This window comes from Diceros bicornis, chromosome 14 (assembly GCF_020826845.1).
Source record: "Diceros bicornis minor isolate mBicDic1 chromosome 14, mDicBic1.mat.cur, whole genome shotgun sequence".
Lineage (NCBI taxonomy): Eukaryota > Metazoa > Chordata > Mammalia > Perissodactyla > Rhinocerotidae > Diceros > Diceros bicornis.
This window is the reverse complement of record NC_080753.1, coordinates 22800471-22823303: the sequence shown is the minus strand read 5'-3', so window position 1 is coordinate 22823303 and position 22833 is coordinate 22800471. Positions and strand designations below refer to the sequence as shown.

Here is a 22833-nt window from a genome sequence, read left to right as displayed (position 1 = left end):
CTCTTGGGAGTCGCTGAGAGACTATGCTGTGAACCGTAACCAGAAAAGAAAAAAAAAAAATTAGACTTGAGCAAAAGCAATTAAATGATTCCTTCTCCAATATTATTTCTGCATTTGTCAACGGCTGTGTAACTAACTGCCCAAGTGTATGCTGACTTGGTTGTGGTGTGTGCATATTTGGGGGACGGAAGTGGGGGGTGAGGACAGACTGTAAATAGGTAATTAAAGTGTAATAAATAGTATAATAGAAGTTATGTATCACATGCAGAGAAGGGAGTCATTTATTCACTTTAAGCAGTATTTTTCAAATGAGGGTTGCCTCCATTAGTGGCTTATGAAATCTATTTACAAGCTGGCTAACAGCACTTTAAAAAATGAGAGAGTAGAATGAAATATATTAAGTTGCATCCTCCATAGTAAGTTTATGTTATCGGAAAACTTTGTCAGTTATTTGTTTATCTATTGCATTGCAATGTGAAGTCTGTTTCTTAGGATTGAGTCTCAGGAAAAGATGTTTGAAAGCCATGATGTAGGGGATGGAAAAAGGCTTCCCAGAGGAGGTGGCATTTGAGCTGGACTTTGGAGAATGGTGGACTTGCCCCAGAGGAAGAAGGGCATTCCAGGCAGAGGGAAAAGGAAATGCCCAAATCGGGATGAGTTTGTTCAGGGACAGGATGTTTTCCATGATTGGAACACAGGGTACTGGGAGAGGAGCAGCTGGAAATGCGCCTTGGGAGGCAGGTGGAGCTAATTAATGAACCACTTGAAAGTACAAATGTCGGGCCTCAGCTCTCCCCAGAAATTCCACTTCTCTGGTGATGAAACCTTGGGAATCTGTATTTCTAATAAGCTTCCCTGGGCAATGAGGTGCTGAGGGAGGTGTGTCAGAACCAACTCTGGGTTTTAAGAAGGTAATTTTTGTAGTAATTTAAATAGAAGATTGATTGGAGAGAAGTAAAATTGGGAGGCCAGGGAAGAGATGACGACCTGAATTCCAGTGAAGACAGTGGTGGAGAGGGGCTGGATTTGAGGGAGATTTTGGAGATGGGTTGCATGGGTTAAGGGAAGTGAGAAAGCGAGAAGGAATCAGGGCCGATCCTAAAATATCTAGGGAATTGGTCTGTGAACACAGAGACTAGAGAGAAGATCAGATTTGGAAGGAGAGATGATTACTTGAGTTTTGATTTGTGCCCATGGTGGGGCAGGAATCATTCATCAGGTTTTCACCATGTCCCATGTGAGCTGGACCTCAAGAGCATACCTGTCCTTTGCTCTGATCGCCCATCTCTAAACACACTCCTGATTGTCTTTGACTTGATTCCAGTTACTCTAACTCACAAGGGACTGATACATACACCCAACTGCTAGTTGATTAGTACGATTTACAGTGAGGGAGATGTGTCAACCTTTTTGGGTACCTTTGCTCAGGGTGTCACCCTGATAGCATCAGAATATCTGGGAAATGGAACTAGTATTTAGCAGATTTAGGAAAGAGAGAATTGTATGGTCTGAGGGGTATTTCACGTGAGCTCCAAAAATGCCTGATTAACTTTCCTGCACTCAAATAAGAACATGGCTCTTTAGTGATCGAAATACTTATGGGGGTTATGCAGTGTCTCTACTCCCTCAGTTTTTTTCCTTCAGTGTAGAGGATATATCTTGGTGCCTGCTTAGTATCTACTTATTTCTTTGTCTTCAGCTTGTATTTACAAGTCATCTTTCAGGGATAGTTCCTTCTTCAGGTGTCTTACTTGTTAATAGTTTCATTTTCAGAAAAGACACTGACATTCAGCAAGCCCCTTTATATGGGTTTCCTATCTTAGAGGCTGACTTTCTCGCCAAATTCCAAGGGTGCTTAAAGTAGCACCCTAAAGCCTATGAGAGCCTTCTTCTACTGCCTCTACAATCCACCACCCTCCTGGGCACGGCGGAGTGGAAGGAATGCTCTGTTCAGGAGACGTTAGGAGTTCGGGCAGAGCACCAGAGAGCCCTGGGAGCTGGGGAGGGACGTCCCAGCCATGCTTTCCAGCAGCACGTGGTGCCCTCCTAACCTGATGACTGTCCTCCCCCTCACACACTCTGTGGGGAAACAGGCTAGATGTGTAAGACAGCAAGGCCAGTGGGAGTGCTGAATGTCTCTTTTTTTAATAACAGTTCTGCTGTACTCCTTATCCTTGTACTAGAAGCTTGTAGGAGTTCAGATTTTTTTTAAGTCTGTCAAGGAAAATAACCAGCTTGAAATATGTCATGACTAGAATAGCCTTAGTCTCTACAAAGATGATTTAAAGTGTTTATATTCATGTATCAAATAAAATAATAATGCAGGCAAGGTATTGACAACATTTGTAATTACTCCAATAAATTGCTTGTTTACCATTGCTTTGAAAACAATTCTACATTACTTCTAATAATAGCATTAACAACCACAACAATAATGGGAACTACTATTGAATATTTACTATATACAGGCACTAAAGCAAGGGTTTTGTATACCTAACATCATTTAACTCTCCTCTCCCTCCACCAACCTGAGATAGAGGTATTGTTACTTTCATCTTACAGATGAGGAAACGGAGTGAGAGAAGTTAAAAAAGTAGGCCAAGATCACAGGGCTAAAAAGTGGCAATGATAAAGCTGTAACTGATGGGGGTTGTGGGGAGAACTCTAAACCATTAGGCTATACTGCCTGTGATCAATTGGGCAGTGGTTTTATGTGGTTCCGGGAGACTTACCGTATTCCCTTAAATATGTAAGTCTCTAGGTAGAGATACACTCATTTCTTGTGTTCTTATACATCTTGTGGACTGGGCTGTTTTTCCTTTATCCCACAAGTATTGATTGTAAGCTAACTATATACAAAGTACTCTGCTAGGCCTTGGAGAATAGAAAGCCCTGAGGAGCTCCCTATCCAGGAGGGAACATAAGAGAGATATATTAAGTTTAATCGTATGAGCTTGCCATCAGGAATTTACATGGGAAGATTTCCCATGGTTCAACCTGACACATAACTAAAGGAAGGCAATATAATATTATCTAAATGTATTGACCTCTCATTATGTCTCAGGCACCATGCTACACATTTTACAGGCACTAGTTCCTGAATCCTTAAAATAACTTTCAGACATGAGTACTATAATTATCCTCGTCTTATAGATGAGGAAGTTGAGGCTCTGAGGGGTGAAGTGACTTGCCCGGAGCCACACACCTGCTCTGTGACAAAAGTGGAATTTGAACCCAGGTCAGTCTGAATACAGAGCCAGTGCAATTAAGCCCCAGAATAGAAGCACCCCTACAGGTATAAATAAAGGTATGCACCTTATTTATGCATGTTGACAATTTTTAAATTTTTATTTCACGAACACTATATAGAGCACTTACTAACTCACCTGGTTATTTTGGTGCTTCTGTGATCGGGACACTTCTGGTCATGCGGATCACCACTTAATCCCCAGTATTTGCATTCTCCCCCTCTGAGAATGGCCAGCCAACCAAGGGGAACATTTGGAGGGAGAATATAAAAAACAGAAACATTTTCACTTTTAATTGTTATGTGGACTTTGGGCCTGTTTATTTGAAGGCCAAACACATGTAGAACATTTCACTTATAATTACATCCTCTTTTTTTTTTTTCTGTGCCCAGTTGCCCTCCTTTCTAGGTCACATACACAGATGGGAATCATAGGAATGGCCATTTAATTGTACATAATTAAATTGTAGGCAATACAATTAAAGTTATTTGCATAGAGTCAAGCCATTTTAAGAACTTGCCTCTTAAAAAGTTTCCTAATCTTACATTCACATACCAAAATCCTGTTTATATAAACCATAATTTAAAAATTTACATATAAAGGCATATCCCTTATTTAAAACGCTGTTTTTTAATCACATGGGAAAAAAATTAAGAAGTTGTTTTTGTTTTGTGGTGTTATTAAATGATTTCAATATTGGTGGTGCCTGGTGAATCTGAGATTCTCCCCACTGCTGTCCCAGTATTTGCAACCCCCCCAAATTTAAAATGAGATTTGACCACTGACATTCTCAAAGTAGGTCTTCCCTAATTAGAGAGTTGTCCCCTCTGCCTATGCCACACCACTAAACTCTGTTTATACTGAAGCAGCAAGGACTGCTTGTTCCCAAGATCGTTTTCAGGACTTGAAGAGAGGGTGAGTTTTAGAGTCAACCAGGCCTGGGTCCCCCCACCAGCCCTTATTAGACTGATGACCCCAGGCAAATTACTGAAACCATTGGGAGCCTCATCTGCAAAATCAGCATAATTAAACATTATTCTATGGGCTTGTGTGAAGACTCATGCAATAATGTATAATATAATAATAAAGTATCTAGAATAATGTCTGGTGGCACTTAGTAGACACGCAATAAATGTCAATGCTCTTAAATTTGGGCATTCTTTAAAAAGCCTGCAATGCCCTATACTCTTGTATTTTTGTTTTTTGTGTGTGTGTGAGGAAGATCAGCCCTGAGCTAACATCTGCCAATCCTCCTCTTTTTGTTGAGGAAGACTGGCCCTGGGCTAACATCTATGCCCATCTTCCTCCACTTTATATAGGACGCCACCACAGCATGGCTTGCCAAGCGGTGCGTCGGTGCGAGCCCGGGATCCGAACCGGCGAACCCCGGGCCGCCGCAGTGGAGCTCGTGCACTTAACCAATTGAGCCGCGAGGCTAGCCCTGCCCTCCACTCTTTATGAGTATATAAATTCAGTTTTGTAAGGTGATCTTTTAAAGTCAGATCTGTGTTCCTTTGGGGTTCTGGCTGATTTTGGAGAATAACTTTCTGAAATCCATTAATATTTCATGGGAGCTATGGAGCAACAGCTGTAAAACTTGCTTGGTGGGCCCTAATTGCAATGAATAATCCATGGACTCTTTTGAAATGTAAGACTTCGAAATGGGTATTATAATTAAATTCTAGCCAATCCAAAGGCACTTTAAAACATGTTTAAAAATTTCCCAAGCCAATTAGAAAACTGGTTGGTCCAACTGTCAAGCGTAGAGAAATATGCTAATTTATGCGAAGCCTACTGTTTCAGGAAGGCCTTGGCTGAATGTGAAGCACAACTTCTTTTGAGAAAACACATCAGTGATACTATGTGATACTAAATCACTGAGTGTATTTTTAGGGCACCTTCTAAATACAAAGCATACATTGTGAATGACAGAGTGGCACTTACTAGAACAAGATATGGTTTGTTTTTTTAAAAGATCTTCTATCTTGAATATGACAACATTGTATACCAACCTTGACATTTATTTTGTGCAATATAGTATAGTTACAGTATCCTTATAAAAGTAAGCAAGGTGCACTACCATTATGTTTTTTAATGCTAAGGGGATATAGAAACTAAACAATTTCACTTAATTTAAATCTAGGGATAATTTTCTTTAGAACTCACCAAATATCTGGGAGAGATGGGTATGAACATTCTGCTTATCAACAGAAGCTCCATTGCTATATGTATTACAAACTAATTTAAAATAATTATAGAACATTTCTGGGGCTTACATATGTATTTTTTAAAAATCTGAATCACATGCTTGTACAATTCATCTTTTACATATCTTTGATGTTTGTTTAAAATAGAAGACAACAACAAAACCCCTACTATATTTTTGTGGGCGTTTACAGGAAAAGTAAATGTTATTAAGCAAGATCACAAAGGCTCCCACTTCCAATCGACACTATCATAATTAACACTTAAACACTCTGGGTGCTAGATGGTTTATGGAGACATCTCAACAATTTGAGATTTGAGATTTAAAACGCGTGGTAATTATACTTGGACCAAAGAGTGTTAAAAGGTTGGGTAGCTCCCTTTTTAAGACGGGGGATCATGTAATGAATATTCCACAAATGTGGGGATAAAGGATATCTACATAAAGAGAAGGCAGTAGGAATTGGATGTTTTGAGAGTGACTTAGCTCACCTTCATCTTGACCACTAAAGTTGTTTTTTGTTTTCTTTTAATGTTGACATACAGATTTCACAGATAAGATTTACAGCACTTTGGAATGGAAAGAGAGGGTGTTGCAAGGAAAGCTTAGTACATTTAAAAGTTCGAATGAATCAGTTATTTGACAAATAACTAAGTTAAAAGTGATGTTTTAGTTTTTTTTAAAGCATATGGAAAAAAGTATTTACTGGGGCTTGTTCTAATTAGAGTTCTAAACAAATACTGTGTTTTGTGTTTTTTGTTTTTAAACACCCCCCACCCCCGTCGAGCTAAAACTGGAGTGTGTGTGTGTGTGTGTGTGTGTGTGTGTGTGTGTGTGTGTGCAGGGCGCCTGCGGAGAATGGCACGCATCTTGTAGATCTTAAAAAAATAAATAAATAAATAAATAATAAACCTGTTTCTTGAATAAACCAAGATATTTATGAAGTTAAAAAAGAATCTCAAAGGAAACAGGAATTAACAGCTTTGGAGCTCGATTTAAAAAAAAAAATTTTTTTTTAATTAAAAAATTCCTAATCTCCACATTTTTTGCTAGGCGAGAACCGAAGTTTGGAGGTAGACGAGCAGGCGAGCGGTGTGCCCGGGCGCAGAGCATGAAGGCCGGGCGGGCGCGGGGAGCGGGCGCCCGCCGCCCGGCGCGGGGGTGAGCGAGAGAGAGAGCGGAGCGCGTGTGGCCGGCGCCGCTCGGCCGGGAGCTCCCGCGCCCGCGCCCCGCGCCCCGCGCCCGCCGCCGCCGCCGCCGCCCCTGGTGCGATGGCGCAGAAACCCCGTTGACAAGGCACTGCTTTTTCATGACGGTGAGTTTCCCTTTGAGTGTATTATAATTTTGTGATAAAAATTTCAAGGAGAAAAAAAAAGAAACACACAACCTCCTTCCTCTGCCTCTTTCCTTCGGGGAGGGGAAAAGCGAGGGAGGGGGGCTGGAGATCTATCTCCTGACAGACAGAAAAGAAAGAGGAGCAAATTAAACACCGACTTGCCAAAACCAGGATATTAGGTTTCAGCCCAGAGAGCTATTGGCTAAGGCTGTGTTTTTTTTGGGGGGGGGGGGGTGGGTTTGTGGGTGGGTGATGGTGGTGGTGGGTGGATGTTTAATGGACACGGAGAAAAGGGGAATCGAGTGTTTATGCCTTTCCCAGCGCCGCCCGGGCCCCGGGAAGACCAAGTTCAGTGTCGCGGGCGGGCGGGGGGCGGCGGGGCCGGGCCGGGGGCGCCTCGGCGGGGTCGGGGCCCCGGCGCCTGTCGTTTTTTTTTTTTTTTTTTTTTTCCTTTTCCGCGGATGCAAATTTCTGGAGCAGGGAGAGGGAGAGCCTGGGAAGGGGGGTGGCGTGGCGGTTGGCGGTGGGGAGGAGAGGGGAGGGAAGCCTTTTAATGACTCATTGATTGAGCCGGTTTAAAATTAGTTGTGTGCGCCGGCGAGTGTGTTTTCCGCCCCCCGGAGCAGCCGGGAGCCGGGAAGGAGGGAGCGGGGCTCGGCGGGGCCGCGAGCAGGGGGCAGGGAGGGCCCGAGTGACGGCGGGCGCGGAAGAAAAAGAAGCTTTTCCAATCTCCTCCCCTCGGTTTTCCCCCCTCGTGTCTCTTCTGTCCCCGAAGCTCTTGGGTGTGAATCGCGTTTTCTTTCTTCTCGGCAAAATGGACCCCGCGTCTCGGGCGGGGGAGGGGAGGGGAGGGGAGGGAGGCGGCGGCGGCCGGGTGTGTGTTTCATCCCGGCTTCCTCCTGCCCGCCGCTGCTGCGGGCGGCCGCGCCGGCGAGAGCTCGGGGCCGCCCGCCCGCCCCGGCCCGGCTCCCGGCCCGCCGCCTCGCTGCCCGGCCCGAAGCACCGCCGAGGACCCGCGGCCGGGCCCGGACGAGCCCTGGCGCCGCGGGAGGACCCCGGCCCGGCCTGGCGCCCCCTGCGGACCCGCGCGGCCGGCCGGAGAGAAGCGGGGCGGTGCCGGCTCTGTTTCGGCCGAGAGCGCGCGGGCCCGACGCGGTTCGCGCCCCCCGGGCCGCCCCGAACGCGGGGTCCGGGGTGGGGGGGCGGCTGGAAGGCGCTAAGATGGCGCGGGGCCTGGCCCGCCGCCAGGCCTGGTGGCGCAGTTGCTCGGCGGGCGCCATCTTCTCTGGCGGCGCGGGCAGCGCCCTTCGCGGGTGCTGCGGCGGCCCGGGCGCCGGGGAGCCACGCTCGGGGCGCTGGCTTCTGCAAATGGGGCCGGGGCCGCGCGGCCCTGGCCTTCCCGTGCCCCCAGACCCAAAAGCCGAGGCCGCCGGCTCGGAGCGGGCGGGGGCCGGGCCGGCGGCGTCTTGCTCCTGGTCACCGCTCGTGTCGGAGGGAAGCAGTGGGCTGGGGTCGGGCCTGGCGGCTGACGGGTTCCCTCCCTGAGCCCGCATGCCCCTCCGGTCTAAATTGGGAGTGAGGGGTTCCCGTCGTCTCCCCTGCGGCCTGAAGCTGGACGGCTTTGTCTCCCCTGGCCCGACTGGGGGCAGGGCTGGGGCTTTTCCTTCATCCTCTTCCAGTTAATTTTGAGAGTAGAGTCAAACCGGGTTACAAAATTGCAGAAGAGAGTTGAGGACCGTGTCTGGCTTCCAGTGGCATCGTTCTCTGTCGGTGCCCTACGTTTTTATCTTTTAGTTGGTTGTATCTTAAAACAACCCTGGAGAGACGTTTATGTAGTTTTCCGATTGCGGCAAGGTGATGTGTTCCAGTGATTTGAAACTTATTGGCTTTCGTATTACTATTCCAAATGGTAGTAAATTAAAACAGGTACTTAGAACTCGGATCTAAAAATTAAACTCGCTTTGAAAGACTCCAAGATTTTCCCTTCCTAAAAAAACCTGCACTGTGTTTTACATCATCTGTTTATCAATATACAGCTTCTCAGTTCCCCAACTCACTAAAATGTTTCCTTAAAAGCAGCCATATAAATGTTTATCTGTCCTGTAGTAGCTCTGTATTAAGAGATGTGTGTAGGTTTTAACTTTGTTTTCAATTGTTACTGAAAAGACTATTGGGAGGAGGAAAAATGTCTAAGGCTCTGATCTCTCTAGGAGTCCGCAGAGATGGAAAGTAAATAGTTAATTTCTAATGGATAAAAGTAACATAGTGGCACCTGTAGTGCTGTCCTTGTTTATAAATACAATATATATAGTGGAAGTCTTATACCCTTTAATAAGACCTACCATATATTGAACACTGCTGTATGCCAGGAACTGTGCTAGGTGCTTTATTTAATTCCTGGTTATTTATCATATCAGCCCTGCAATATTGATTTTATTATCATCTGTTTACCAGGGAAGTAGCTAATGTTCACCAAGATAGATGAATTGTTCAAGGTCTTGCAGTTGTAAGCGGTAGAATTGATGTTGAATCCCAAAAGCGGTGTTCTTGCCTCTACAACTATGGTTTCCAAATCTGATCATTAGAATCAACTGGGGAGATATTTTTAAATATAGATTTGTAATATCACTTCTTCTTCCATTATTTGTTAGGGCCAGTTGGGATTTTTTCAAAAGGTCTAATGTGTTAGGCAGTCTCAGTTTTAAGCTTCTGATTTTCAACTTCTTGATACCCCTAACTCTCCATTTTGAAATTCTGGCCCACCCAGGACCCCCCTAAATCTGAGTATGTAGGAGTCTGGGTTATTCTGAAACTCTCCAAGTGATTCCATTGTGACACAGATCACATTTGGAAAATCACTGTATTACACTTTGCACTGTGCTGCTGGCTCTTTTTTGAATTGGAACTTGAGATGTGAGGTTCATATTTTGAGTTTCAGCACAGTTTTATTGCTCACGTCATTCTCATTTTTATTTTTATCCTCTAGCTGCCATTTATCAAATATTGAAACCATTTTCTTAAAGAAAGGAGGCTTACGTGTCCTAAGACTTTAAAATCTCCTTACATTTTCAAAAGTATCTCATCTTAATCCACCCAGAAGCTATATAACATACAGGTTTCTGTATCTAGCTGGGCCATCTAGTTTAGTCAAGACAGCTGTGCAGCAAAAATAGAATTGAATCTAGGTTAGATACAGAAATTAGAAATAGGGTAGAAAAGATCCTGAAACAAAAACTTAGAGATAAATCCTTGGAAGAAAGAGTTCTCTGAATTTGCAATTGTGAAAGTTTCTTCTGGGTTTTGGGAAGTACGATGGGGGAAGTTATTCTAAATTTGAGACCGAATAAGAACAGAGTATGCATAAGGACACAGAAGGTCAGGAAGAAGCAGCCAGAGCTGGTGATGAGTAGCTGACCTGGACCAAAGTGAGAGAACCTAGTCAGTGATGAAATCATTACCTTCTCTGGAGCAAGCACCGCATGCTTTACTTATTTTGTGCTTTCCTTTCTTCATTCTCAAATCGCTGTTTAGTAGTTGCTAAGAGGAATGGTTGAAAACTTTGATTTTTGATGCAGATGTCTAAATTATATTATCTTTGCATATGTCCACATTTCTCTTTCCTTCCACATTTGAACGTTTTCCTGAGGAGCAGCTGTTGACTTTGTGCAGTCTGTGTCCCGTCTAGACCAGTGGGCGGGTGGAGTTCTAGCCTTTGACTGTCCTGTGTGGTTTTTCTGCCCTTGTTTTTCATGGTAAATGCCAAAGTAATTATATTCTTTGACTAAAATCCAATAAAGCTTGAAAGGAAGGGAAATCTAAAATAAACCTGCTTAGAGGGAGAGAGTAGCTTCCTTATTTTAAAGTAGCCTTTAGTGGAATTCAGGACAGACAAGATCTCTGCCTCATGGAATTTACATGTAGTGGGGGAGACAGGAAATGTCAACATACATAATCAAGATAATTACAGATTAAGAAAAATTATCAGAAGTTAATAAGCTGGCGGATCTAAGAATGTGTTGTGGGGAGTGACTGTTTTGGCTAGAGAGTCAAAGCGGCCCTTTGAAGAGGTGACATTTGTGCTGAGACTTGAAACATGAGCTTGTGCTAGCCCTGTGAAAAGCTGCCAGAGATTCCTGGCCTGGGGACAAGTGCAAAGACCTGAAGAGCCCAGAAAGACGTGGGTGTGAGAACAGAGAGCAGCAGGAGAAGGGAATGAGTGGAGTTGGAGGGATCCTGCAGGGCGTCTTGTATGAGGCCGTTCAGGGGGTTTGGGATTTTATTTTAATGAAAATGACAACTTTTCTGAAGGGCTTTAATTAGGGCAGTGATATGTTTTTCTTCTTAAAGATCATGGCTGCTGTGTGCAGTGAGAGAGGAAGCAGGCAGTTAGGAGGCTATTGCAATAATCAGCTCAAGACTGATGGTGTCTTAGGCAAGTACAGTGACAGTGGAGATGCAGTAGAGTAGATGGTGTGCTTCAGATATGTTTTGGAGGTGGAATCAAGTATTTGCTTAGTGGGCTGGCTGTGGAGGGAGAAGGGAGGAATCAAGGATGCCTTCAGTTTTCTGGCCTAAGCTTTGGGTGGCTGATGGTGCCATTTGCTGGATGGAGAAGACTGGAAAAGGAACAGGTAGGGAGGGGTGGATAACAAGAGTTCTGTGTGGAACCTGTTATGTTTTTGAAATACTTGTGAGACATCCCAAGTGGAAAGTCAAGTAGGCAGTGAATATTCAAGTTGAGCTGAGAGGAGTGGACATAACTTTTGGGAGTCACTAGCATACAGATGGTATGTCATGGAACTGGTTGAGATCAGTTGTGATCATAGAAGCCTTAAGATCAAGCCCTAAAACACTTCCAGTGGCGAAAGGTTAGGTGAGAGGGACTGAGCAAGTTCAGCCATTGAAGTGGGAGAGTGAGTGAGTTATCCTTTTCAAGAAAGAAGGAATGGTCTCCTCTGCCAAATGCTGCTGAGAAGTTAAACAATGATGGAGAAGTGTCCGCTTGGGTTTGGCAACATGGAGGTGGCTGTTTTGACAAGTACTTTCAGTGGCATATGGGGATGGAAGCCAGATTGCAATGCATTGAGAGAATGAGAAGGGAAGTGAATTTAGACTGCTTGTTGGGGAAGTTTTGCTGTCAAGTGAGGAGAGAAACAGCACAGCAGTGGTTGGGGAGAGAGGTGGGGTCAAAGAAGAGCTTTTTAAAAAAATGATGGGAAATAGAAGAGCATTTTCAAATAGGCTAATAAGAATATTTAATAGAGAGGGAGAGACTAATGCAGAAGAGAGATCAGACTACCACAGGAGCAGAATTCTTGAGAAGGTGGGAAGGAATTCAAAACACAAGAAGAGGGTTTGCCTTTGGTGGGAGCAAGAAGACTTGCCGTTTAGCAGGAGAGAAGGCAGAGACTATGGGCACGGGAGGTTTAGGAGTTGGAGGTGGAATATGGGGCTTTACCTTCTGATGGCTTCTGTTTCTCAGTGAAGTCTGAGGCAAGGCTGGCAACTTAAAGTAGAGGAAGAAGGAGTGTGGATGGTTTGAGGTGAGAAGGACACCTCACTTTGGACAGCAGGTAGGATTGCTGGGCATTGCTGAATGCCTGGCTGTGGCTTGGGGTCATGAATATAAGGTGAAACCAATGAACCAAGTTAGTTGTGTGGTTTTCTGCCAGCAACATTCAGCTGTTACAAGGGAAGCAAAGAGCGGGCAGCTGATTGGTTCAACCAAGATTGGAGTTTGGCACCCCAGATATGACAGAGCTAGGGAATTAAGGGTGGTTTCGAGGGGCTGATTGCAGTGATGAACCTTGGAATGTTAGCTGAGTAGGAAAGCAAGAGAAGATAATGGGGGTGGGGACCATGAAAATCATTCTTAGTTAAAAATCAATTAATGGGTACAGAGTTTCAATTTGGGTTGATGAAAAGGTCTGGACCTGGATAGTGGCGACAGTTGGCAACAATGTGAATGCACTTAATGCCACTGAACTATACACTTAAAAATGGTAAATCTTACGTGTATTTTACCATAATAAAAAAAAATGAATTAACACTTTTAACATGTAAACATTTGTGGCAGGCACAGGTTTATTTGCACACTGCCTTGGACTGTTTGCAAAGTACTGTATTTTCTGTGAAAGAAAGCAGTTTTAGGGAAAAAAATCTCAAATTACTGAGACTAAAGAGAGTATCCTCTCTTATCAGGGTCCCAAACTTGAGTATGCATAACAGTCACCTACAGACACAGATTCTGGAGTGGACCCAGGAGTCTTGTGTTATTTGTTTCCCTGTTCGCTGATTTATTCTAAGGCTTAGCATAGCGTTTACAACAAGCTGGGCACTCAGTGAACATTTGCTCACTCGGTCCTTAGAGAACCCAGGTAGAGTAGAATGATGGGAACCAAAGGGGGAAAAACAGTTTTCTGAGATAGGTAGAGATTAGCAATGCCTTATATTAGAGAAATCTGTGAGAAAAAGAATCTGGAAGACCATTGGATGTGGCTGTCGTTAGCGTTTGACATTCTGATCTCTGCAGATGTTGAGAAAAATCAGATTACAGGGTGGAGAGAGAGAGAAATAAGTATTGGAAAAATCATTTTTTAAAGATTCAAACAGTACAAAGTGGAAGTGTATAGCACCCTTGACCTCCCTTTCTCCATTCTTTCCTGAATCTGCTGTCATTCACCTTTTCATGAGGTTCCTCTGTTCCCCAAATTGCCTACAGAATAAGTTACAGTAAAGTGACATTAGAGAAAAGGGGTGCGGAGTAGATGATAGGATCCAAAATAGGTGTCTGTGGTCTTCACTGAGAAGATAGCAAGGTCATTTGTCAAGGGCAGAGGGAAAAGGGTTTGAGTTTAAGGAGAGAGGAGTAAATTTGTGGAATGTATCAGATGTGGGGGAAAATGGATAAAAGAAATGGTACTTAGCTGTGAAGAGGCAACATGAATTAGGTAACATACCAGATTCATCTGCATGGCATGGTTCTCTTGTGATGAATAATGTTCTATAGTAAAAGTGGAAAATGCAGTGGGTGAGGGGGCTGGCAGAAAGGGTGGGTAGTTAAATGAGCGTGGAGAAGTGGGAGAGCTGACAAGAAAGGAATGGCAGAGGCCTAAGGTGGAACTGTTCTAAGTGGTACCTCGCTGAATGGAGACAGAGCCCAGGATGTAGTACGCACTTGTAGTGGGGTTCAGGAGAGCTCAGGGGCTGTCAGCATAAGTTGTATGGGAAAGTGGAAGGAAGAGGTCTTGGGGAGCAGCAGCTGGAGGCTTGGATTTAATTTTTCCTTACCTCACATGTGCTTCCATTTTGGAAAGATCCTGAGACCTCACTGTACCAGACCTTAAACCCAGGTTCCCCTTAACCCTATCAACTTTAATTTATATAGTTGTGATTTGTTTAATTAAATTTCTTTAATAAAGTTGTAAAATTGAACATTTTCTGGTTTTGTGGGTTCTTTGGCTATCTTGCAAACACATTAAACACTTAGGTTAGCTGAAATAAAAACCCTGGATGTGAGGGAATGAGGTATGAGAAGTGCTGCCTTTCTAGAAATGGCTTATTTCAGTTCACCAAAATCCAGGATGCTTCGTGTGTCATCAGAAATTAAACTTTGTGTCCTGACCTGTAATTGAAACATTTTCACAAGGAAGAAAATATGGGGGCTAGGGGGGAATAATATTTGTTAAATCTTAACATTGTTTCAGGCCCTGATGAGTGTTTAATGTTAAATTCTCACAACCCTGTAGGTAGGTTTTGTCTCCACTTTTATAGATAATGAAACTGTGAGTTAGAAAGCATAAATAACTTCCCCAAGGTTACGTTACTAAGGGGCAGAGCTGGGATTGGAATATATGAGGCAGATCTGTGCGTCAAACATTTTGCCATTGGTATTAAGCCCAGGTATAAATTTAATCTACAAATGACTGCCTAGTAGTTAAACATTTTGAGGTCTTAAAATTAAAATTGGATGACCTTTGTTTTAACAAAAGGAACAGGAGAATGTAGTGTTTTTATTAATAAATAAAAAATGTGACCGAAAAAACAGAATCTCGTGCTGGTAGTCAAATTTTAGGTCAAAGCAGTTATTCTGCAGATAATTCACTTTTTATTTGCATAGTATGGTAAATCAAACATGGGGACCATTTTCGCTCTATATCTGGTAGCAATCAGGAATTATGAATTATATCTTCCACTTAAACGTTCTTGGAAAAGAGAACGTTTAGGACCTTAAACGTGATATGGTGCAGCTCAAGTTGACCCCTTGCTTGGAATGTTGTCAATGTAAGCACAGATAGTACAGATTTAGGGAGAAAGTCTTTAAAATGTACAAAGTGTGATTCGCTTTAAAGAAACATTCTTTTAAAGAGGCCATACTGTAGGTTGAATATAAGGCACATTTACTAAGTTGTAGTCGGTAAGGTAACATGTCAAAAGGAATTATTTTTTTCTTTTGACTATACAAGAAAGCTTAGCCCTGATAGGCAGCAGTAATGAAAGATCATGAAGCATTCTCACTGTGGATTCTTGAGTTCACTGGAGCTGACCCACAGCTCTCGACAGAATGTTACTCACTGAACAGTTTGAGGTGGTGCATGAGTTCTTCATGCAGGGCTGCAAGAACTAACTTGAATTTTCCGCCTCGCCCAGTGAGAACAACCCCTCACTACTTATTAGTGGTAAACCTAATTTGGGGAGATAAAGAATTTCAAAATCTTGTGGTAAGTGTAATGTGGGAAAGAATTTCAGATTTGTTATGTAGACTGTAAATATTTTGAACATAGCTAAGGAGTATTGAGAGCTCTGTTGTATGTATTAAAATCAGCCATCTTTAAAAGTGACCTGCAGTGTATTTCAGATATGACTCCTTTTATTGTAATTTTTTTAAAGATAAATCAATTAATCTGGTTTCTTGGTTTTTATTTTAGAATTGATATTTAGTGCTCAGAAAATATTTTACAGTGTTAGGGCCACCTCCATCAGTGGATTTCTAGCAATAATTTTTAAATGCCTAAGCATTTTCCCTGAATAAAAAAAAAAAAGCCGTATTGTTGAATAAGCTTAGTTTTAGTGTAATATACATGAAAGTTTTATAAATATAAAATAACTTAGAGTGGTTTATAATTCTTTTCAGTAATCATTTCTCAATAAATAGTAGAGCTGGAGAAACCCAGATGCCATTTTGAGAGATTAAATTTAAAATCTTTATATTTGTGTTTGGCAAACAAAGATATTACACACAGAATTAATGTCAAAGAAATTTTCTAGAGCAAATTTTAGTTTTCTAAACTGGACTTAACCTGGGAACTAGAATACTAGTAGTTTTTTTTAAATGTGGAGAAATGTCTTCAAATTTAGAAGTAACCCTTTCCATGTACAGAGATTCTTACCCACAAAAAAAATCAGATTTTTTTTCTCCTGATTACTGAGAGTAAAAGTTATTTTTGATTTGAAAGTATTTCTTCTAGGATTTAAAATAAAAATGAATGGTGCTATATTTAGATTTCTTTTAACTCTGATATTTCCTAGAAGTGCAAACAAATATATTTAGAAATACGTCGGTTTATTCTTACTTCCTATTTGTATTCTGATTCTCAGGATCTGTGAGAAGCTTAGCTTTGGAGAGATCCATGAAAGTCCAGCCCCTTCTCTCTAGGTGTGATCACACTTAAAGATGAATATTTACAGCTGGATGCATTTGAAGCTGCTTCTATCCATAGACCTCAAGATGCCTTTTTTTATTTTCAGATTTTAAAACTGTTTTACTTGTGTCTCTTTATAAGTCTAACTTGGTATGTCACGTGATATACTTAGAATTATTTTCTGTTACAGCTGATATTATGTAGTAAACAATCTGAAAGTAAATGTCCAAAGAGAATAATACAAAGAAAAATGAAATTTGGGTAACCATGTTGTTTGAAAAAGAGGAGTAGGGGGGAACTTAACTTACCTAGAAACGTAAAATGGACATTGTGCCATGTAAAACACCTAATGGGTACCAGAGAAAATTTGCTAATCTTTTTCTACGATATTTTATGAGTACTAATATATTACTGTACATTCTTTTTTTATTTGCACTGTCATGTTAAAATTTTAAGGTTAAGTTAGACATATAAGGGCCAATCCAGTGGCGTAGTGGTTAAGTTCGCATGCTCTGCTTCGGCAGCCTGGGGTTGGCTGGTTCGGATCCCGGGCATGGACCTACACACCACTCATCAAGCCATTCTGTGGTGGCGTCCCATATACAAAATAGAGGAAGATGGGCAAAGATGTTAGCTCAGGGCTAATCCTCCTCAGCAAAAAGAGGAGGATTGGCAACAGATGTTAGCTCAGGGTCAATCTTCCTCACCAAAAAAAAAAAAAGACATATAATCAATTAAGAAATTACCATAAGTCGTACAGGGATCTGTTTACAGATCTTCCCCACCAATACTCACAGAGAGAATTGTGGATGTGCTACTGTCAAGGTGACTGGAAAGATCTGCATCAAATGTTAGAAAGTTGTTTAAACTGTTTTTCAAAAATATACATATTGGATATACGGTACAAAATGAACAATATAGAGAGATATGTTTCTATAAATACGTGTATAATATCAATTTAGATAAATTGTTTTGTAGAACGCATTTTCTTCATTGCAGTTAGATGCTCCCCAGCTAGAACTTTCTGCTATCATTATATCAAAAAATGTGACATAATACCTATTTGACATTAACGTTTTATTTTTGTCACATATTACATAAATTCTCAACTCATAATTATTATTTAAAAGGTGTTCTGTGTTTCAAATTACCTTACACTATCAAAGCCTTACCTTGAGCTTGACTCTCCAGAATGTCTTCAGGATATAAGATGCTATGAAAGTCATAAAGCAAATATTTTCTTTCCAGAGCATGGCATGGATTTGGTATAATATGTATGCTTTGTATATGTATACACACACTTTTAAAGTATTTTCCATCCTTTTAAGATTAATTTAAAATTAAATATTTTAATTTTTTTCTTATACTACTTTCCAGAATGTTTCTTTTCTAAATAGAATGTCTTATTTTGAAAGATTATTACTGTAACTATCTACTCTGAAAGAAAAAGCTACTGCACTGATATTTCATCAACTATTTATTAAATGCTGATTTTGTACAGGGCACTTGGAGGGTACAGGAACATATAATCTAGCTAGATGGATAATAGGTGCACACAGAAACATACACAGCAAAGCGCCAAATGAGTGGTACAAGTGAGAGCCCATGAGGTGTGTGAGAGCATCCATCCATTCATTCAGCAAATATTATTGAGCACCTGATGTATGCCAGGTGTCTTTCTAGGCTCCAGGATGCCTCAGTGAACAAAAGACCAAGGGCCTGGTCTCATGAGAAGACAGACGGTAAACCTAGATAAACTGTGGTAGCTTATGGGGGAAAATAAAGCCAGATAAGGAAGATGTGGTGCAGGGGGTGGGAAGGTGGTCCTGGTAGGTCATGATCATCTGAGCAGAGTCTTGAAGGAAGTAAGGGGCAATCTGAAGGAGCAGCATTCCAGGCAGAGAGCAGCCGGTGCAAAGGGCCTGAGACATGAGCATGCCTGGTGAGTTCAGGGCATGGCAAGTCAGCAAGGGCTGGAATCAGAGGAGATCACAGAGGTTGGGCTGCAGGGAGGGCAGTCGTCTAGGGCATTGTGAGTATTCACAGTTGAGCATAGAAAAGGATTTTGGTTTCTACAATGAGGAAGATGGGGATTCAGTGGAGGGTTTTGGTTTATGTTTTAAAGGGATTACTCAGGAGGTTGGGTTGAGCATAGGTTGTTGGGGGGTAAAAGAGTGAAAGCAGAGAGACCAGATGGGAGATGATGATGGCTTGGACTAGGGAGACGGCAGTGGAGGTGGTACGTGGTTGGATTCTGGATCTATTTTGAAAGTATAGCCAATGGGATTTCTTGATGGATGGGGTGTGGGGCATAAGAGAATGAGCAGTCAACAGTTGTGTATAGGAAATGGAATTTGAACTAGAGCCTAAAGGAATTTGTTGACCAGAGAAGATGGCATAAGCAGAGGAATTTGCGTCAGAAAAAACTAAATTAGATGAGGAGTGTAACAGAGGGGCAAGATAGTAAGGAAACTTCTTTGGATGGAGTGAGACGTTTGTAAAAGAGGAGAGAGGGGGGAAAAAAAGGAAGGCTGGGAAGGGACATTGGGATCAGTTTGTGAAATGCACTCAATGCAAGGCCAAAGTGTTTGAAATTTTTCTTTACATATTAAAAAAATCATGAAAGTTTTCAAGCAAGGCAGTGATTTGACTTAAAAAGAAAGAAGCGTTGTAGTTAAAAATCGCTTTAGAATCAGACAGGTCTGAGTTCCAACCCTTGATCTTTTCTGTTTTGGCTTGAGTAAGTTACATAACCTCTCTGAGGGAGTGCCTCGGTGTCTTCCTCTGGATTGAGGATGTCCCTGTCAGAGGGAGTTCTTAAGGGTTAAGTGAGATCATGCATATAAAGGGTTAACAAAGTGCCTGACCCATTTGGGTGTCAGCTATCGCTGCTTTTTGTAATTATTATTATTATAAAAAAGTAGTATTAAAGCAGTGTTTAATTGGACTAGTCTGCTAACAGTGAATGAATGGCTCCTTTAGAAAATGCAATGAACTTTTTATCTAAAGTGAATTATTCTTGTTAGCCAGTATTTCCTTCCAAGACTGGGCATTGCCCCCTTGAAATTCCTGTTAGATGTCCAGCTGTATACTTTTATCAGAACAGCAGGGGATCTAATGCAGAGTTTTCCCCCCAAATGTTTAGAGATCAAATCTAACAGACTCCCATCTTGATATTACCAGTTCTGTGCTGAAAAAACTGAGAAATTTAGCAGCAGAAACCTGATGTCACTTTAAAATCCAGTTTCCAGAGCCAGCCCTGATGGCCTAGTGGTTAAAGTTCAGCACTCACCACTTTGGCGGCCCGGATTTGTTTCCCGGTCGTGGAAGCACGCCACCCGTCTGTCAGTTGCCATGCTGTGGCAGCTCACGTAGAAGAACAAGAAGGACTTACAACTAGGATATACAACCATGCACTGGGGCTTTGGGGAGGAAAAATAAAATAAAATCCAGTTTCCAAAAATTAACGTACTGCTGAACACTGTTCTGCAGAACACAGGTTTAGAAAATGCTGGGAAAGTGAAAAAAAAAATATGGGCTTTGATTTCATTTAAGTATAAAAAAATACCTTAAAAAATAAAAATATACTAAAGAAAACACTGTAGAAGCATGTTCCAAGGTATTAGTCAGTTGGGCTGCCATAACAGAATACCACAGACTGGGTGGCTTACACAACAGACATTTATTTTCTCACAGTTATGGAGGCTGGGCAGTCCTAGATTGGGGTGCCTGCCAGTTTGGTCACTGGGGAAGAGCCTCTTCTTGGTTTGCAGACAGCCGCCTTCTCACTGTGTTCTCACGTGAGCTCTGGTGTCTATTCCTCTCCTTATAAGAGCACCAGCCCTGTCGAGATTAGGGCGCTACCCTTGTGACCTTGTTTAACCTTAATTACCTCCTAAAGACCCTGTCTCCAAATACAGTCACATTCAGGGTTAGAGTTTCAACATATGAGTTTGGAGGGGACACAATTCAGTTCATAGCAGTCACCTCTAGGGAGTGGAAGATTAAGTGATCTTCATTTTCTTCTTTATCAGTTTCTTTACTTTCCAACCTTTCTGCCATTGGAGGTGTTGGGTGAAACTAGATTCCACTTCTAGATTTCACTTATTTAAGGTACCTAGAGTAGTCAGATTCATGGAGACAGAAAGTAGAATCGTGGTTGCCTAGAGCTGGGGGGAAGGGAGGGGAAGTGAGTGTTTAGTGGGAACAGGGTTTCAGTTTTGCACGATGAAAAGACTTCTGGAGATGGATGGTGGTGATGGTTGCACAACAATGTGAATGTACTTAATACTACCAAACTGTACACTTAAAAATGGTTGAGATTGGTGCCGGCCCGGTGGCGTAGTGGTTAAGTTCGAGCACTCTGCTTCGTTGGCCTGAGGTTCACAGGTTCGGATCCCGGGCACGGACCTATATGCCGCTTATCAAGCCATGCTGTGGCAGGCATCCCACATATAAAGTAGAGGAAGATGGGCACAGATGTTAGTTCAGGGCCAATCTTCCTCAGCAAAAAGAGGGGGTTGGCAGCGGATGTTAGCTCAGGGCTAATCTGCCTCACAAAAGAAAAAAAAAAGATTAAGATAGTAGATTTTATATGTATTTCATTACAACACACACACAAATTCCCAGCTCTCCACCCCCCCCCCCAAAAAAAACTTCTAAAAACTGCATAGCTTTTGGAGTTAGACTGGGTTTAAATACCAGTTCTCTGTTGATCTAGTGGTTCTCAAACTTGAGTGTGCATCAAGTTTACCCCCCCTGAGTTCCTGATCCAGTAGGTCTGGGATTGGGCCTGAGAATCTACATTTTTAACAAGCTTCCAGGTGATTGAGAACCACTGGCCTCCAGCAAGTCTTGGTTTCCTTGTTTATAAAAGTGGGTCTGGGAGCCAGTGGTGAGGCATACCAGATTCAGAAGTGCTCAGTGTCAGATTTAGTTTCCTTTTAGCAAATAGTTAACTTGCTTTTCTTTTCTTTGCTTTTTTTTAATAATTTTATTTATTTATTTTTTCCCGCCAACTATCTTTTGCCCGGTAGATAGTTGTATGTCATAGCTGCACATCCTTCTAGTTGCTGTATGTGGAACGCGGCCTCAGCATGGCCGGAGAAGCAGTGCGTCGGTGTGCGCCCCGGATCCAAACCCGCCAGGAGAAGAGCGCGAGCACTTAACTGCTAAGCCACGGGTCGGCCCAAACAATGCGTTTTAAAAAGCAGGAGGTCTAATATGCATTGTGAATTACCAAGAAGGGTGTATTATATGTAGCATTTCCCAAAGTTATTTGGTTATGGAACTTCTGCCGTCCTTCTCTGTTTAAAGGACTCCTTTCCCCGTAGTCGCACGTGGAAAAGACTATGAAATGCTGCTCTCAGCCACAGTGTTCACAAAGCTCCTTCCTACCAGCCAGTGCCAATAGATAATTCTCCCTACTTACACACGCCTTTTTATAGTGATAGATTTAAAACAATATGCTTCACTTTTCTCAGCAAAATACCTTATATTCATTCAGTTGATTTAAAATTTCAGAATTTTAATTGATAGAGTAGTGAGGTTTTTGGCTGTGGGAGAAAGTGTTTTAAGATTCTTAGTTGCTGTCTTTTGGCCTGGGAAACGTTTACAGAAACCAAACATTCCAACAATCACGTTTCCATTCACAGAGATGAGAAGCATCGTGGGCTTGGGAATTAAAAATTTGAGTTCAAACCTCTCTCACGCTACTTACAAACTGTGCCATGTTGGGCAAGTGTCTTACTTCTCTGTAAAAATAGGGGTAATAATACATACCTGGCAGGATTGTGTTAGAAGGATTAGAACTGTATGAAGTGCCTGGCAGAGGGAAGGCACTTAGTAAATGTTAGCTGCTGTTCCAGTTTTTATCACCTGATGGGGCTTGGTGTATCAATTAATAGTTAAAGGGGTTTAATGTTACTGTAAATATCCATACTAGTGTATGTTTCTTTTCATGCATATTGATAGTGATTTCTGCAGTTTGGAAAATTATTTCAGATACAGGTATCTTGCCTCTTCAATATGATTATCAGCTACTTGAAAGCTGGGACATATTATATACTTGTGTGTTCTTTTTGTGTTTCTTTAATCCTTTACACTGCCCCTCCAGCACAGCCTTAATAAATAAATAATCATTGAATCAAGTCCTCATTATCATTAGTATGATAAATTATATCAGTACTGCTTAATATATCATGCTATTTTAATGTGCTTTCTTAAAGAAAAATTATAACATTAATGTTAAGAGAATCACTAACAAAAATTGCAAGCTATCATTAGAAGTTTAAGAAAAAGTTAAATAATGACAAACCTTCATAGAAAAATAATTTTACTAAGTGGGGCAAAATCTGAGAATATTTAGAGAGGGAAATAAGGTGTTCTTAAGGCAAGACTATG

The 22833-nt window shown here is 41.9% G+C and overlaps 1 protein-coding gene across 2 annotated transcripts in view; it reads left to right on the top strand.

Annotated features, from left to right (window-relative positions):
* The window catches only part of BICRAL (BICRA like chromatin remodeling complex associated protein), a 90873-nt gene that overhangs the window by 16451 nt on the left and 51589 nt on the right, over positions 1–22833 (top strand). For both annotated transcript variants that reach the window (XM_058554360.1, XM_058554361.1), the window contains exon 2: positions 6508–6769. The gene's annotated coding sequence lies outside the window, so the exon portion shown is untranslated. The remainder of the gene's footprint in view (positions 1–6507; positions 6770–22833) is intronic.